Below are 16610 nucleotides of genomic sequence, written 5' to 3'. Positions count from 1 at the left end.
GTGACGGCTCACAGTTTTACAGTGGCCCTTTGACAGCACCCCTGCCCCTTTATTATGTGAGGTGGTGTGGCACAGTGGGCGACATGGTCATGGCACTTTCCTGTGCCCCTTCACCAATCCTGAGCTGCAATAAGCTCCTGTGCAAAGGTTTGAACCAGACCACCTGTCCTTTTGGCAGGCCTCAGTGGTCCTGAGGTACTGGAGACCCAGATCCTCTCCACCAGGATGCGAGAACCGTTCCTCATAGGTGGCTACCAGGCCCCCTGTGCTGCATGGACAGATCTGCAGACCATAGAAGTGGGCAGTAGGGTCAGGGGAGAGGCTACCAATAGGACTAAAGGTATGTTGATGGATGCCTGGCCAGAAGACAGCATAAAAAGAGTGGGTTTCGTTGTCATAGCAACTCCCCACCCTTTCTGAAAGTCTGGCCACTATTGGAACTGGCCCTGATTTGGCTATCCAAAGTGGGTTGGTTTCTTAGGAATCATGGCACAACTTTCTTTACCTCTCATGGCCCCAGCTAGGAATCTTTGAAATTCCTAGTAACAACCAATTCTTCCAGACGTGTTGGACAGATTTTGCCTTGTCTACTCACTACTATGAATGCATTTGGCATGCTTACTGGGGAATTTGGGACTTGATTCTACTTGCCACCTACTTGAAGTGTTGATGCATATATAAACTATTCCCGGTGTGTGTGTGTGTGTGTGTGTGTGTGTGTGTGTGTTAGCTATTGCTCTGTAAACAAGCCATCTCAAAACCTAGTGGCTTAAAACAGTAAGCATTGATTATTGGTTACAAGCCTACCGGTCGGCTGGGAACTCTTGCCTTAGCTGGGCTCGCTCATGCGCTGGAGTCAGCTATAGGTGGAGTAGGCAGCTCTGGTCTTGGCTGGGCTCTCATATGCACCTGGAGGTCAGCAGGTTGTGAGATGACCTAGGATGTCCTCAAGCTGGGACAACTGGGCACTCTCCCACGGGACGTCAATACCCTCCTGGGCTTCTTCTCAAGGTGGCAGCGTTCCAAAAGAGAGAGTAGAAGTGTTTGAGGCTTCTTGAGGCCCATGCTCCAAGCTGCCACACCATCATTTCTGCCACATTCTGTCAGTCAAAGGAAGTCACAGGACCAGCCTGGATTTCCCTTCAAGGAGAAAGTTGCAAAGCCACATTAAAAGTTATGGATGGATATGGGGGTGTGGGGAGAATTGGAGTCAATTTTGCCAACAATTTATTCCAATGTGGAAAGACTCGGTGCTGTGAAATACTTTTTATTAAAAGCTACATGAACTCACTTTGCAGTAAATTTCCATTATTAGCGCTAATTTCTAATTTTGTTAATGCCTGATGAGTGAATAAAGGAGAAAATAAATTTGAGAGACTGTAATTCAGCACCATTCTGTCCCCAGGCTTGCATAGTTCAGGATTCTAGTCCCGAGGCCCAAGCTGCTCCATTTCTCCGTCACAGAATTCCATCACAATGAAGATCCTGTGAATCAGGGCTTTCCCAAGGCCAGCAGGGTGAAGTCAGGTCAGCAGGAACAGGCCCAGGCGTTGTAACCCAACACCGGAGAGATGCTGTAAACTGCCCAGAGCCGACAGCGTTAGGTCTCCTCCCTGGGGCCCCGTAGCCCTAGAAGTTGCTAAGCCTGGAGAATAAGTACACAGCAATGTCCTTCATAAAAACAAGTGGCACAAATGAGGCCAACAAGAGAATGTAGGACATTAATATGAATTGTACCTGGGAATATGATCCTAAGCTGTCTGAGTTGTCAAGACAATGGCAGTAGCTCAGAGAATGGGGAGGCCTGTGTGGGGACTCTGGAGGCTTCCACACTCTCTGTCCCACCCCCTCAGCCGCAGAACCAGAGACCTTGCTGCTGTATGTTCTAATTCACACCCTTCCATGTCTTACTGTTGAAAGGTTGCCTCCACATTCCAGTTCAGCCCTTGATGTGCCACATTCCTACTGTGGATGTAGGTTTTTAATCCTGGGGCCACAGGATGGCTCCATCTAAAAGGTATGACTCCTCAGGGCACTAAATGGCAGGCCTCAAGGAACCTGCAGCCGCCAAACCCTCCCATACTCCTGAAAACCCCCTCGTCTCCTCACCCGCAGGGCCTGGCATCTAAGGGGATTTGACAATGGTCCTAGCTCTCTCGGTGTGTGTTTTCTTGGTGCCCTAAGAGCATCCTTAGGATCTGTGCTGCTCGGAGCCCAGGCAGCTTCCCTTTATTCTTCCTACAAAGCCAGCAGGGGGAGCAGCAAAGCCCCCAGAGCCTCGTTCTTATTTTTAACATCTGTCTCCCGCATACATTATACATAAGCCCCTCATCCCCCACAGTACTGTGATCAAGTTGTTCTTTTTGGAAACAAGACTGTGGCTGAAAGAAAAAGAAAAAAATCCCAAATACTAAATAATTAACTCAAGGACATCTTCCAAGAAAAATACAAGAATTCAAAAGAGTAATCTTCCACTCGAATGATTTGGGCCTCTATTAATTATAACTTCCTATTCATTGTGATTAATGATTGCCAGGATGACATTTAGAACAGAAAGTTGGGAAAGAATAACAAGGAAAACATGTCTTTGTGATAAAATCTAACCACGGAATAGTCTTTCCCAGGGGAAGTGGCAGGACTTCATTTCGGGATCCTTTTAACACTCGTCCTAGCAAAGCCTGGGAGAAAACTCTAGAAGGAGCAATTGTCCTCCATGGAGTAATCAGAAAGACCCTAACCAGTTACTTACATCTTGGTTTTATGAAGTGATTGACAGCTGTGAATGATGGTGACAGCAGCAATAGCAAATACAGACATTACAAATTAGAAGAAAATTTTATTTTATTTTTTTAAATGAATTATTGCCACCAGCTTCACAATTTGTTAGAAGGGAGCCACCAGTGAGCCGTTAATACTCAGCAGTTTCATGGTGGGAAGTCTTTCCTTCATGTTTGTTATTTAGATCTATTTTCTTTTTCTCCATGGGCTCAATTAACACATAATTTGGATCACCTGCTAAACCCACTACCAAACGTACCACATACTTCAGATGACAGCCTATAATTTAGAAGGAAATCCTCTGGAGATGTAATCATCACGATCTGTTAGAACATGCTACAGTTCTTATTCCTGGTGCCTTATCCAGGGTGGTAAGGAAGTGTTGATAACTCAGTGCCACTGAGAATGTCATGTACCAGATCTATTTGGTATTTAGTGGCAACAATTGGAAATAAGAAATAGAATGAGCCTCCCATGACTGGCAGCTCTATCCTCTACCCAATTTCCTGGCAGGGTCCCCAGTCTTTTCTTGGTTTCTGGGGGTTCTCCTAGCCTGCTAGAGAGCCAAGTCCCCAGAGGGGTCCTGAGGCTGACACCTCAGCACTGCCTCCATCAGCCCATCCTGAGAGATTCAGTTACTCAGGCACTACCTCTGCCCAGCAAGAAACGGAGGGGTCTGTGGAGAGCAGAGCAGTGTTCAGAGCGCCTGCTCACTCAGACATGGCTCACCCTGCAGCCTAGCCCGTCCTCTCGATTTAGACTGTCATTGCATTCAGGCTACATGAGATACTACTTAAGGCTCAGGGCACAGCTCTTTCCACTCACGCACTTGTGGTCATTTTACCTCTAACACATTCTAGTCACTGAACAGGGCCATTCCAACCCATCAGATGTGGAGGGGGGTTTCCTTCACTAAATGCTAAGTAACACATATTTTGGACTATCTGCTAAACCTACCATATAGCCTGGCATCAATCCCAAGGCCCAGCCAGTAGAGCCTCTCCCCTTCCCTGGATGGATTTCCTCTCAGAGGCCCTGGTGGATTTCCTGGTTGAAGTCAGCCCAGACTGTCAGATCTGGCCTATTTTTGAGAGAGAGAGACAGAAAGAGAGAGAGAGAGAGATAGTGGTGACGATGATGATGATAAGGGGGTCAGGGCAACAAGGCCACTCTGAGGACCCTGATCTCTTCTCTCCCAAATGTCTCTGCCCTTATACAACTAGGTAGATGCAGATACATAGAGGCAATTCCAGCAAGACCCCCATGCAAACAGGTATATGCAGATTGAGACATTAATTTGCCCGGGTTTTGCTTCAGTGGGAGTCAAAGAAGGTGGGTATTTGTTCCTCTCCCGTCCCATGAGGCCTTTGTGTGGAACAGCTGGGCTGCCTAGTCTCCAGGGAGTTTTCCTGGCATTTGTAGCTCATGTCTATCTATAGCCAAAAGTTGCAAATGCCCAGGAGATAGCCATGTACATGCCTGCATGACACATTTTCTCCCCTCTCCCACCTAGGAAACAACCAACCCCTCCCCCATATATAGAAGCACTTGGTTTCAAAGACTAGGCCAATTAAGGAAGGCTGGTTCAGGGGCAAAATGGGGAATAGCCTGTTTCAGGAAGAGAAATGGGTGATTTCTTCAAGGTCAAAGGGTAGGAAAAAATGATAGTATCCACAAGTGGCATGGACGTGTGCCCCCCCCCCCCACTCCCACACAACACCCAGAGTTGGCTGGGCCTGTCTGTAAAGAAGTGCCATTGTGTGAATGCCCAGGAGATGGACATTAGCTTCATAACGTGGAAGCTGCAGCCAAGATCCTACTTGGCCCAGAAAGAGTGGGCCACCCCATTCCTCTAGCCCTTTCCTCAGCAGTGACCCTAACAGTGGGTGACAAGAGGCCCTGCCCGAGAAGATCATGCTCTGCCCGGATCCTCTGGGATTTCCACAGGCTCCCAGGGAGCGGTGGGGCTAACCCATACACAGTCTTGATTTCTTACTGCTTGTTAAGCGAGGGCTCGGTAGCTCATTCAATATTCTTCAGAACAAATAAAGTAGTGTGACAGTCATTATCCTGGAAAGTGTGGAGAAATTAGGGAAGACATGATATTTAACTTCTCCCACCCATGGAGTCTGAATCCCAGATCAGAGAACAGCCAACATGTGCTATCACACAGTGACACAGGACCAGCTACTAGGTTCTTTTACAACCCCGTCCTACGCAACAAGTGAAAATCAGACTCTACCTTCTTGAACTCTGCTGCCTTCCTTCCTTTCTCCCTCCTTCTTGCTCAGTTAGAGGGGCTTCAGCTGGGCCTAGGGGAGGGTAGCTGTAGAGGCACTGGAATTAAAGAGGGAGGGGAAACATTCCGGCTTTAACTTCTTCCTCTGACCCTTCTGCCGAGTCCTGCTCAGAGTGGGTTCTCAGAGGGTCTTATGAGTGACGAAATAGCCAATTTTTCTCTTTCCATCTTTAAAACCTAAGTCGAGCTCCATGCTCCAGAGGCCAGCCTAGGTGAGCCCCATTTTCTTCCTCACTTCTCCTCTCCCCACCCCCAGTCCTTTGATGGACTGTCCAGGCTGCATTAATTTATCGTTTCTCCTATGCCAATTAGTAGGAACACCTCTAGATATTCTTGATGTGGTTTGTTGTTGATTTGTTAGTTGACTATATGTTCCATAGGGTCAAGGACCACGCCTTCTACTTCCCAACACCCCCAGCTGATGCCAGTTTAAATGCAGGTCTCTACCTTTAAAGCCCTAACCCCCACCCCAAGAGGACAGTATCTGGAACCTGGAACTCAGCCCTCACTGCCCGCCCCCTCATTCTCTTTGCCTTTACTGCTTAAAGCCAAGGTTATACCACCTCCTCATGCAGGTCTGAGAGGAGTTTGGGAAATCAAAACTGCCTTAAATCAGTATTTTGCGGAAAGAACCAAATTCAAGAATGGAAGCAGCGAACCAGCATCAGTCTATTAAGGCCCGACTTGCTTGGTTTGGTGCTATAAGTAAACAGTTTTCTCAGCTAGATAGATTTATTGCCCTGCCAAAGACCTGTGAACTCCATGAAACTCACAATCCTTTTCTGCTTTGGGGGTCGCCCTAGGGGCCAAGCCCTTCATGAGAAAGAGATGAGATTATCTACTTTGCCCCCAAATCACAGTTCTAGGTTCTCTTGCCTAGTATCTTTGTTGTAGATATAATACCTTTGCTGCAAGCATTTCTCCACATTAACTAATTGACCATAAGGCAATTTTGCTGTAAAAAAAAAAAAAAACAAAAAACCCCATAAAATAACTGGTTGGCAATTTGGGTTTTTTTGTTGGTTGGTTTGGTTTCATTTCTCCATTGATGAATCAACTGCCATAAAAAAACATAAGATAACTGGTTGACAATTTGGTTTCAACTGGTTGACAATTTGGTTTCAACTGGTTGACAGTTTGGTTTCATTTCTCTGTTGATGAAGTACTCGCATTTTTGTATTATATAAATCTTAGCTCCACATTTCCCATAGAACTTTGGAACATTTGTCAATGGACGTGTGACAATATGCCAAGGACAGTGTAGAAGGCTTTCACAATGCAATACAAAGCTCAGTTACAACTCTGTATCCTACCATTGGGAAACTGATACCTCTCGTAATGAAGAAATTTTAGCAAAAAAAAAAAAAAAAAAAAAAATTGCTGAATGAGGAAATGAATCAACAAGCAAAAATCAAGAAAACATAATACTGTGACCGAGAGACTTTGAAGACAAGTGCTTAGGTAGATCCCACAAAATAAAATCAGTTATTTGTGCAGTATTGGTATGAATCAGCACACATTTTAAATGTTTTCAAATATTTTGTATTTTGCAATAAAGTCATTATTTTCTCTTTTTCAGGCAAAATTGCCTATGGCCAATTAGTTGTGCAGCAAAAATGTTTGAGGCAAAAATACTTGCAGCCAAGATGTCTGCAGTGAAGATGCTTATGGCTAAAACACCGGACAGAATCATAGCACTCTTCTGAAGCCAGGCATCTCCTTTCTTACTGCTGCAATTCTCAGCCTGAACTTTCTTGCCAACCCATTGTTCAAAACACCATGTGCTGAGGGGAGCAGTGGGTGAGTCTAAAACCATCCCCAGGCTCCCCAAAGACTTTTTCAGGGCACACCCGCTGCATCCCAGGGAAGACACTGGCTGACCAGTGATTTCAGCGATTTGATATCCTACAATTGATAGTACATCCCATGCTGAGCAGCTCAGGACTTACCCACTGTATTCTCAGCTCATCAGCATTCATTAGCGGCCTTTTTCTGCACCTGACCCATTCACGCAGTAAATCCCATGTGACACTCTGTAGTCACCACACACCTGTGTCTTTTTCAAAGTTTCCCAGGCTCCCAGAAAAGGTGTCTGCTTTCTAAAACAAATTCAGCCCTCCCTCCCTTCTTATGCTGGTCAAGCCAAAGGGAGGGAGAAACTGTCAAACAAAGAAAAGAAAATGGCAAGAGAGAAAATTCCCCACAAGTGGAATTCTTGTCCATGGTGCCCAAACGGACGCCCAGCTGAGACTAGTGTGTGTAGGATTGGCTGGTGCTGCCTCACCCTCCTCCTTGCCATTCCCACCCAACAGCCCCACTCTACCGGGTACCACTTTGCCAGGCTGCCGGCACTGATTCCCTCTCAGGAGACTGTGCCTCACCTGAAACATGCACTGTTTGGGCATCTTCGTGAGAGTAGTCGGGGTCCAGCCTTCCCAGGTGGAGCCACAGGACTCCTCCACTGCCAGGTTGGGTGCCTGGAATGTCATCTCCCTGCCACAACTGTTGCCACTTGGTAGTTTCTAATCTGCATTTTCTGTTCCTTGTATTCTGTGCTCAATCCATTATAGCCATATTCCCTCCACCTTCTGTAGTCAGAGCTTTTGGTCTACGAAAGCTTCACCTGTTCTATGGTAATACTCCTGCATGTGCAGTTAGCAAGGGCTCAGCTCCCCTGCCCCTGGGTCTCCAGGTCAGACACAGGTCAATTCTGACCTGTTACAGTGCCCATTTTAATGGACACAATGATCGATTCCTGTTGGCTGTAATCTGGGCATTCAGAGATGGAGGGCTATTTTCCTCCTGCATTGTGAGAACAAAAGACCTTGCAAGCCTAGCGCTCCGAAGGTGGGGTGGGGTTGAGGTGGAGAATATTTACCACCATGCAGAGAGAGCCACACTGAAAATAAAACCAAGGCTGAGCAAGGTGGAGCAGAGGGCCGGAGGAAAAGTGGGGTCCTGCAGATGCCACCTGAGTGTCTAAAAGGAGTCTCTCCTGGACGTTCTGGTGCCATGAGCCAATACATTTCTTCTATACTTAAGCTAACTAAAGATGGAATCTCATCACATGCAATGACTCCCTCACTAATACATCTTCAGACCCAAACCCTGGAGTCATTTCCGTATTATTCCAGGGTCTTTCAGTTGCAAGTAGCAGAAACTCAATTCAAGTTAACTTATACCAAAAAGGGAAGAAATACTAAATTGCAAGAAAGGATATGGCTACAACCGGCCTTAGGGACAAGAGACTTGGGGAATCCTGGATGGCCACGTCTGCTTCTGTCTGCGTAGCCCCACAAGGCTGGTTCCGTAGCTGCCAGGCTCTGGACTTGGGCCCTTACAGCCTCATGAAGACATGATCCGCTCGGGGAAGGCCTCTGATTGTTCTGCCTCTGTCTATCCTTGGACCCATCTGTGTATCTGTGATTTGTCTCTACTGGGTCACACGCCCACCCCTACAGTCAAGGAGAGTCTGTCACAAGAAGGAGGTGTTAGGGGGGTACAAGTATTGAAACAACAGCCACCTAGACGCCCCCCCTCAGGAGTATGGAAACCCTCCCTAGAGCATTCCTGATGAAGCCCATTCAGACAGCACTCCACGGGGCTCTGGGCTGCTGGCTCACCCTGGCCATCTCACTAACCTGATAAAGCACCCCTGCAATTTATGTGATTGAATTTTTGGACCACACTTAGAGTGTTAAAGTCAAGTTACTTCATATTTTAAAGTTACTTTATATTTTAAAACCATAAAAACATGTCTTTGCCGCTTAATTTTCATCTTTCTGTTATTTGACAGTTTCGCTTCAAGAGAGGACAAGGCGCGCAGTGTGTCCTCAGGCCCCATCTGTGGCTGAGCAGCACCGTGAACCAGCCAGCTGGCGCTGCCAGCCTGTGCCCACCTTCTGCTCTAAGACCCGGCTCCATTGTCCACCTTGACAATGCCTCGCCTTCCAGCCTTCAGAATGCATGTGTGCACGTGTGTGCACAGGGATGCATGGTATGTGTGCGTGTTCTCGATGAGGAAGGGCGTGGAAGTAGAGTGAAGAGCGGGCAGATCAAGGCAGGTGACAGGAGAAAGGTGTACAGCCCCACTTCTGCTCACTTATGCCTATTGACCAATTTGTCACAGACCGAGAAGAGCTGGGAACATGGTGGCAGATTCTCATTTGTAAATGCCACGCAGACATTTGCGTGGATTTTTAAAAGTCAGGAAATAGGGTCCAGAGTTTACAGACCTTGTTAGCAACCTATTGGTCTTCCTCAGTGTAGAGCCTTTAGGCAAGACTACCAAGGACTCTCCTTCCATGAGCTGATCATTCTCGCGAATAGTTCCCACACTAACATAGGGCCTGGCTAGAATACTGAAATGTTGGACAAGCTTCCTTCAAGGGAAGAAATTATAATGGATGAGGGCTGAAATGTATGTGTGTGTGTGTGTGTGTGTGTGTGTGTGTGTGTGTGTGTGCGTGTGTGTGTGTCAGAGGGCAATACAAAACTAATGAAAAATTATTTACAAATACTGTATGATTTAGTGACTTAATCTATTAATAGTACCAAAATAAATAATCCCTCAAGTCATTTGCAATTATATTTACTAGGTGTCACTATTCCAAGTAAAGTAGTAATTATTTCTTTTAATGAATCATGTGTTGGTTAGTTTAATTGGCCTTCTACCTTGAAAATTTTATATCTCCTCATAATTAAAACACTTCAATTAGTTATAAGGACTTTTTATGTGATTCAAGTCTATTAATAACAATTTAATAGCCAAACTTTAAATATGTTCTCATTCTAATTACAAAACTATTTTCAAGACTTTCCTTAATAATATACAAGTCTTTATATTAGCCAGTTATTCCTGTTGATATGAAAACATTTTAATTTTCTCTTGATAACAGCTGCTGACATAAAAAAAATGGGCCAGATAATTTTACTAAATCATAAATATTTTGCCGCCTGTTGGCATACATGCAATAACTAAGGGTGGACACTAGAGGGAGGTAGACAGAGAGGGTGAAAAGGAAGGAAAAGTGGGATACAATATAGATATTGTACTGGAATGAAAAATGCATTGGTTTGACCCCTTTGATGCTCATTTACTGGAGACCATACTCAGGAATCTAATTAGAAATGTGATGTGTGATTCATGTTACATGAATTTACTTCATTTGGAAAGAGACCTGAACTCATCAGGCTTGTCTCTGAAGAAAGCTTATTATCAGGTTCCCTCTCCCACCCAGTATTGTATAATGGATTCCAATTTTCAAAATGATTTCATAGACATTATGTTATTTTGGAGGCAATTTGGTGTGGCAGAAAAAAACAAAATTAGACTTGAGTCAGGAAACCTGAATTGTAGTCTGGTCTCTTCCACTAGATGCCGATGACCTTGAATGAGGCACTTAACCTGTCTGGGTAGAAGCTTCCTCATATGTAACATGCAACTGTTAGAATAGATGATCTCTAAGGTCCTTTCAATTCCAAAACTCTATAATTTTATGATGTAGCCTGTGAGAGAGAACCTGTAGTGTGTGTGCGTGCCTGTGTGTGTGTGTATGTGCGTGCGTGTGTCCTACCTTAAACAGAATTCTTTCAAATAAAAACACTATTCTGCCTTCACTGAAAGCATTTTCTCCTTCTGCCTTGGAGAAATAATGCAAAAACCAGGGAACTTTCAAGTAGGGAAACAGCCCCTCCGGGACTCAGCAAGTACCAAGATTGGGTTACAAAACCTGATGTGTATATGAAATGTTTCCATCAACTTATAAAATAAAAGTCCAATAAAAGCAGTAGCTTTTTATTATTATTTAGATTTAGATCATCCCCTGCAGTGTTGAAAACCCAAAGGCAACCTCTTGAGTTTAGTAGGATCTCAGAATGAAATGAAAACTGAACATAGCAAGAAAAATAGATGCATTAGACCTCCTCATCCTACCAAAAGGCAATTCTTGTTCTTTGTTTTGGGGGTTTCCTTAAGCCCAGCAAACAACACAAATGCTGAAAGCTCATTAGAATATTAAAGAATTCTTAACCTGTTGATTCATTGTAACTTTTAGAATTTCTGAATTATGTTCTGTCTAAACTCTGGCCCCTCTGTGTCATTTTCATTAAATGGACACAAAGCAATTCTCAGCCCCCGACTGGAAGAAATCGTTTAACTCTCTTGTCTGGGAGAGTGTGGATGCACACCCTGCTTCTCATCCATGTCTCTGCCTCATAGTTCCCAAAATTCTGTCTCAAGGGAAAAACATGCAAAAAACAGGGACTCTGGAGAGCTAGGAATGTGCATGAAGGAAGCCTACCCAAGGAGAGGGGTTTCTGTTTCATGGATTCTCAGGCCAAGGCTTGGGCAGGAGACCAGGGAGCCCAGAGAACCCAGGCTGGGAGAGACCATTGCAGGGTTCCCCAAAGCAGCGATGTAACCTGGTTAGGGTGAGCTCCAAAGGGCAGTTCAGTGGGTCAGTGTGACCCAATCCGGAAAGCAGAGGAAGCAGGCAAGGTTGTGCAGAGGGTATTCAGATTCCCGGTGCTGTGGCTGTGTGAGGATTGTACTGAAAGAAGGACTAGCAAGTATGCATGTGAGAAGCATCAGAAAGCGTTTCAATCAGATCTCCAGAACCCCTTTCTCCAGAGGTATTCCAACTTAAGAGAAACATTTCATTCAACAGTATTGGTGAAGTTCCTACTGGCCCTGTTCTAGGCAACAGGGATTCATCAGTGAACAAGCCAGACAAAATCTCTGCTTTTGTGGCTGTGAGGGGAAAGATACTAATATATGAAATAAGCATAATCTAATATGTCAGATTCTGGAGGCAGCTGCTTTGGAAAAAAAAAAGTAATATAAGGGGGATAACAATGATTGGGGATCATGGAAGTACAATTTGAAAGAGTGGTCATGGTGGGCCTCACTGAAAAGGTGACATTTCAACAGTTTTAAAAAGATGAGGGACAGAGCCATGCCAGTCTGTAAGGAAGAGCATTCTAGGTAGAGGAGCAGTCAGTGCAAAGGCCCTGAGGCAGCAACAGTATGTTTGAGGGGTGGAATGTGGCTGGAGCAGAGTGAATGAAGGGGATAGTATAAGAAAGTAAGATCAAAATGAGTAGAGAATTTGATGCCATTTGTGAGAATGTTGGTTTTTACTGTGAGTGAAATGGGAAGCCACTGGAGGGTTTTGAGCAGAAGAGTGGTGTGACCTGATTTATCTTTTAATAGGATCACGCTGGCAACTGTGTTGAGATTAGCCTGAAAGAAGCATGTAAGTCAATGTTAAATGGGACTTTCCATCTGAAATGCCCTCCAAACTGGGGCAAACTTCTAAAATCCCTTTGCCATATCTACAATGTCCCTATCTCTTAGAGGGGTCCTCTGTGCCACAGCAGGCCATAGATCTCTTAAGAGGTGATCCTGCCGTAAGGTGAAGGAGCTCAGTTCCTTCTTGACTGCAAATGGTGTGGAAACACCTGTGGTCCCTTCCCAAAATACTTTCCACACACTCAGCCTTCTCCAGGTCAAGCCCTGAAGCGTCTACAGTCTCAGATAGCAGCAAGCCGAGGGAAGCAGAGGTTACTTCAACTTACAAAGGACAGCCTTCCCAAACTTAATGTGTTATGAAGGTCCCTTTCCCCAGACCTGTCTCTCTTCCCTTCTCCATCCCCCACTCCCTCCATGCAGCCCTCTTCGTCAGAGCCCCAGTCTAGCCTTCTCTTCCTCCTCTTTCCAGTGGAAACTCCAGCCATCCCCACAGGAGGAGCTGCTCTCCCCTCAGACCCTAGCACCTCAGCCTTCAGCAAGATCCCCTCACTCACTTGTTCTTAAGCAGGGTGGGAGGATTGCGGAATGGGAAGGGGGCGCTTGGCTCAGTCACCGGACACGCTGTTGGCATCGAGTGCCTCAGGGCCAGGAATGCTAAATAGCCAGCAATAGTCAGGACAGTCTTATTCCATCCCAAAGACCAACAATCCCAATAAGGGTCACTCGAGTGTTTAAAAGTGAGAACAGAGATGAGAACCAGACCCCAGGTTATTCCCACCAGTAAGAGTCAGAGCTGATTTTCTCACTGGTTTGCCTAAGAAGCAATCGTGTTTCTCCCACAGGAACTTTAATGGAATATGAATTGTCCTTTTCAAAAACATAGACTACTCTCATATGAGGAAGGATTGTTCTTCCTGATAGCATGCCTTTGACCTCGACCTTGCCCTGATATCAGTAAATCCCAGCCTTTCTGTACTGGGCGACATTCTGTATAGCCCAGGACGGGCAGCACAGGTCCCAATGTTGAGCTGCCTGGTCTGAATCCTGACTCTACCCCTGATTAATAGTGTTGCCCCGAGCAGGTTACCTAACTCAGTTATGTTATCTGTGAAATGGGGAGAATACCAGTCCCTGTGGATGCTGTAAGAGAACACATGTCAGGACAGAGTCACATAGTGCTCAGGAAATTGGATTCCTTCTTTGGAAAGAGGGGTGCCTCTGTTCATCCTGCCCTCCAAAATCATAATATGTAACACAAAATACGCCAATGAATTGAGTATGTGTTATTTTTCACATTGCCTAGTTAGTGACTGGGACCCCAAACCGTAATTTAATGTGAACCTAAACAAGTTGCTATTTTGCCAAAACTCATGGGGCTTGACAAGAGCAGATGGCTGTCAGCTGTGACACATCCCAAGAGTTACTCCATAATCACATAGCACCATTCAAGGCATTTGCGAGAATATAACACTCAGTGCAATTTTAAGGTGATGTTGCTGTTATTGTTCTTATCTCTTCCAGCGAGTCCACCAGAGTAAAACAAGGAGCCAACTTAACTTACCTGTGAAAAGAGCAGACAAATCATCACCCCAAACCCTTGCTTTTTTCAGGCAATAGTTTTGACCTGCTGTTCCCCAAGACCTTCTGGCCAGAACTACAACCAAATAGCAAAGTTGACGGGGTTTTTTATTACTTTTTTTGAAAGTCTTCTTTGAATTACTTTGTTTTTCTTTCCATTTACTTCCTTGAACCTCTCAGGTAGAGTGGTAAAATTGCATACTTTTTTTTTCCCCAGTGAAATCAAAATAGCTTTTAAGATGTTCAAATTACAGCAGCTCTTCTCCTTTTTCACCAAGTCGGATGAGTAGATGGGAAACTGGCCTAGACATGTGTATGTGGTGTATGAATGGAGGGGAGGGGTACATGTGGGGGGGTATGTGGGGGGAGTGCGTGTGTGTGGTATGTATATGTATTGTGTTGTATGTATGTGTATGCTGTGTATATATATGTGTGGCATGTATGTGGAGGGTGTGTGTATGTGGGGAGAAGGGTATATGTCTGTGTATGTGTGTGGGATGTATAGGTATGTGAGTGTGGTATGTGTATGGTGTGTGTATGTATGTGTGGTGTATGTATATTTGGGTTGTGTGTGTGTAACTGAGTGTCTGCGTGTGTGTCTCTGTGTCTGTGTGTGTTAGGCAAGGCAGTGAGCCAGAAATGGAGAATGCAAGTCCAGCTCTGACCTGGCTTTGGTAAGAGCAGTGCCTGACCTGTCAGTGATTTACATACATTATCCCTAAACTGCACAACAACTCCACGAGAGTTGCTTACAGATGAGGAAACTGAGTCTCAAAGAGGTTAAGGGTAGGTAACATGCCCAAGGTCACACAGCCAGTAAGCAGAATGACTGGGATTCCGATCGGCCTGGATAACTCCTAAAGCAAACGCTCTTTTCATGATCTCATGTGGCTCACGACATAACAGTCTCGGTGATTTAGTCAGTATTTCTTTGCCTTTCAGGGTTTCTTTTCTTTAAATTTCTTTCTACCCATTAAATGTTCCAGTATCAACATTTAACTGTGTGAGTGGATTTAAAAGGAGGGAACCAGAGCTGGGTCTTACAATCCTGGCTATTCTGAGAACCAGTCAACAATCTTAATTCTCTACTCTGAACCTTAAGAGTGACCGAAAGATGATATAAGGGAAAGAGAGACAGGACAACTCATAGAACAAATTCAAGGAATTCTTGGAGGAAGAATTGGGCACAAAGCAATTATATTTGGTCATATTTATTTGCAAACCAGTAGCCATGAAATATGTGCCCCAAAGAGCATGGAATAGAGAACATGTGGGAAAGGATAATGAGGGAAAGAAGTCTGAGCTGAAATGAATGGGATTAGAAACAGAATGGCTGTCAACTACCACATGCTTGACAGACTCACAGAGGCCATTTGACCTCAAGTCTCTCTCAGGTGAAAAGCTGAGGCTATCCTGGCTCCATTAATTCATTCAAACACCAGATCTGAGGTTTGGTTCCTAGTGGATCTTTGGAAGAAATACAATCAGTAAAGGAAAGAGCATCAACTGCTGCAACTGTCCAGCTCTGCCACACAGGTGGTCCCTTGGTTTGAGAGACCCTGGAACCATCCTGACTGACGGGACACAGGCCCAGAGCACAGGCATTGCAGCATATGTGAATAGACATTGAAAGGACTTAAAACATCCGTGAAGAAAGAAAAAGGAGGCAGTAGATACAGCTTCAAGTTCTAAGAGGCAGGAAGCATTATAATCTGTTACTATTGAGTGAAAAGAACACATGCAAGAGAGTATTGAAAAGTATTGTGAGCTTGGTAGAAATGCAAGGTAGGATTCTTTTCCCCAAAGAAATCCATGGTTTGGTTCAGTTCATTTATTCATTCAACAAATATTTATGACTGCCTACTCTGCTAAGTGTGATTTCAAGGCTGGACATACAATGGTGAATAAGGACTGGTCCCTGCTCTTTATGGAATTGATATGTCAGCTGGAAGAGAGAGAATATAAGTAAACATATAAATAAGATAATTCCAGCTTGTATAAGTGCTATAAAGGAAAAAGAAAGCAGGGTGACGTGCAGGAGAGCAAACAGAGGAGGGAGAAGACAAGCTCCTTCCGATGGGCTCTGCAGACAGTCAGTGGGTTTGAACCCCAGCTCCTCCACTTGCCTTTGATAAGTTACTCTTCCATGCCTTGGTTTCCTCATCTCTAAAACAAGCTACTGTGTTTCCCCGAAAATAAGACCTACCCAGAAAATAAGCCCCAGTTAAGATCATCAGCCAGCCGGACTCATTTAGTACGTTATGATAATGTTCCAGAAGAAGATGACATGACTGTATTTGAATAAATGTAGATTGTTGTACATGAAAAAATAAGACATCCCCTGAAAACACACCCTAAAGAGTCTTTTGGAGCAAAAATTAATATGAGACCCGGTCTTATTTTTGGAGAAACACGGTAATAATGCTTGCTTTGCAGATCGCTTGAGAGATGGAAAGAGATAAGTAGGGGAAACAACGGGCAAATACTAAGGTCTCAAAAAGGAGTGATGATGGGATTCTTAGTCTCAAACAGAATTCACTCCCACAGTGTAAGCAGCAAAGGAATTTCATAAAGGAGAGCTCAGGGAATATGTAGGAGGGCCAGATAATTAAGTTTGCATTCTGGAATAGTGCGCAGTTGCACCTTGAGACTGCTCCAGCAGAAATCCTCTCTCGGCAGCCATCTTGGCTGAGCTTGGCTGCA

The sequence above is a fragment of the Rhinolophus sinicus genome, chromosome 3, assembly GCF_057876585.1.
Source record: "Rhinolophus sinicus isolate RSI-liver-muscle chromosome 3, RSI-T2T, whole genome shotgun sequence".
Lineage (NCBI taxonomy): Eukaryota > Metazoa > Chordata > Mammalia > Chiroptera > Rhinolophidae > Rhinolophus > Rhinolophus sinicus.
Note: the sequence above shows the minus strand (reverse complement) of the source record.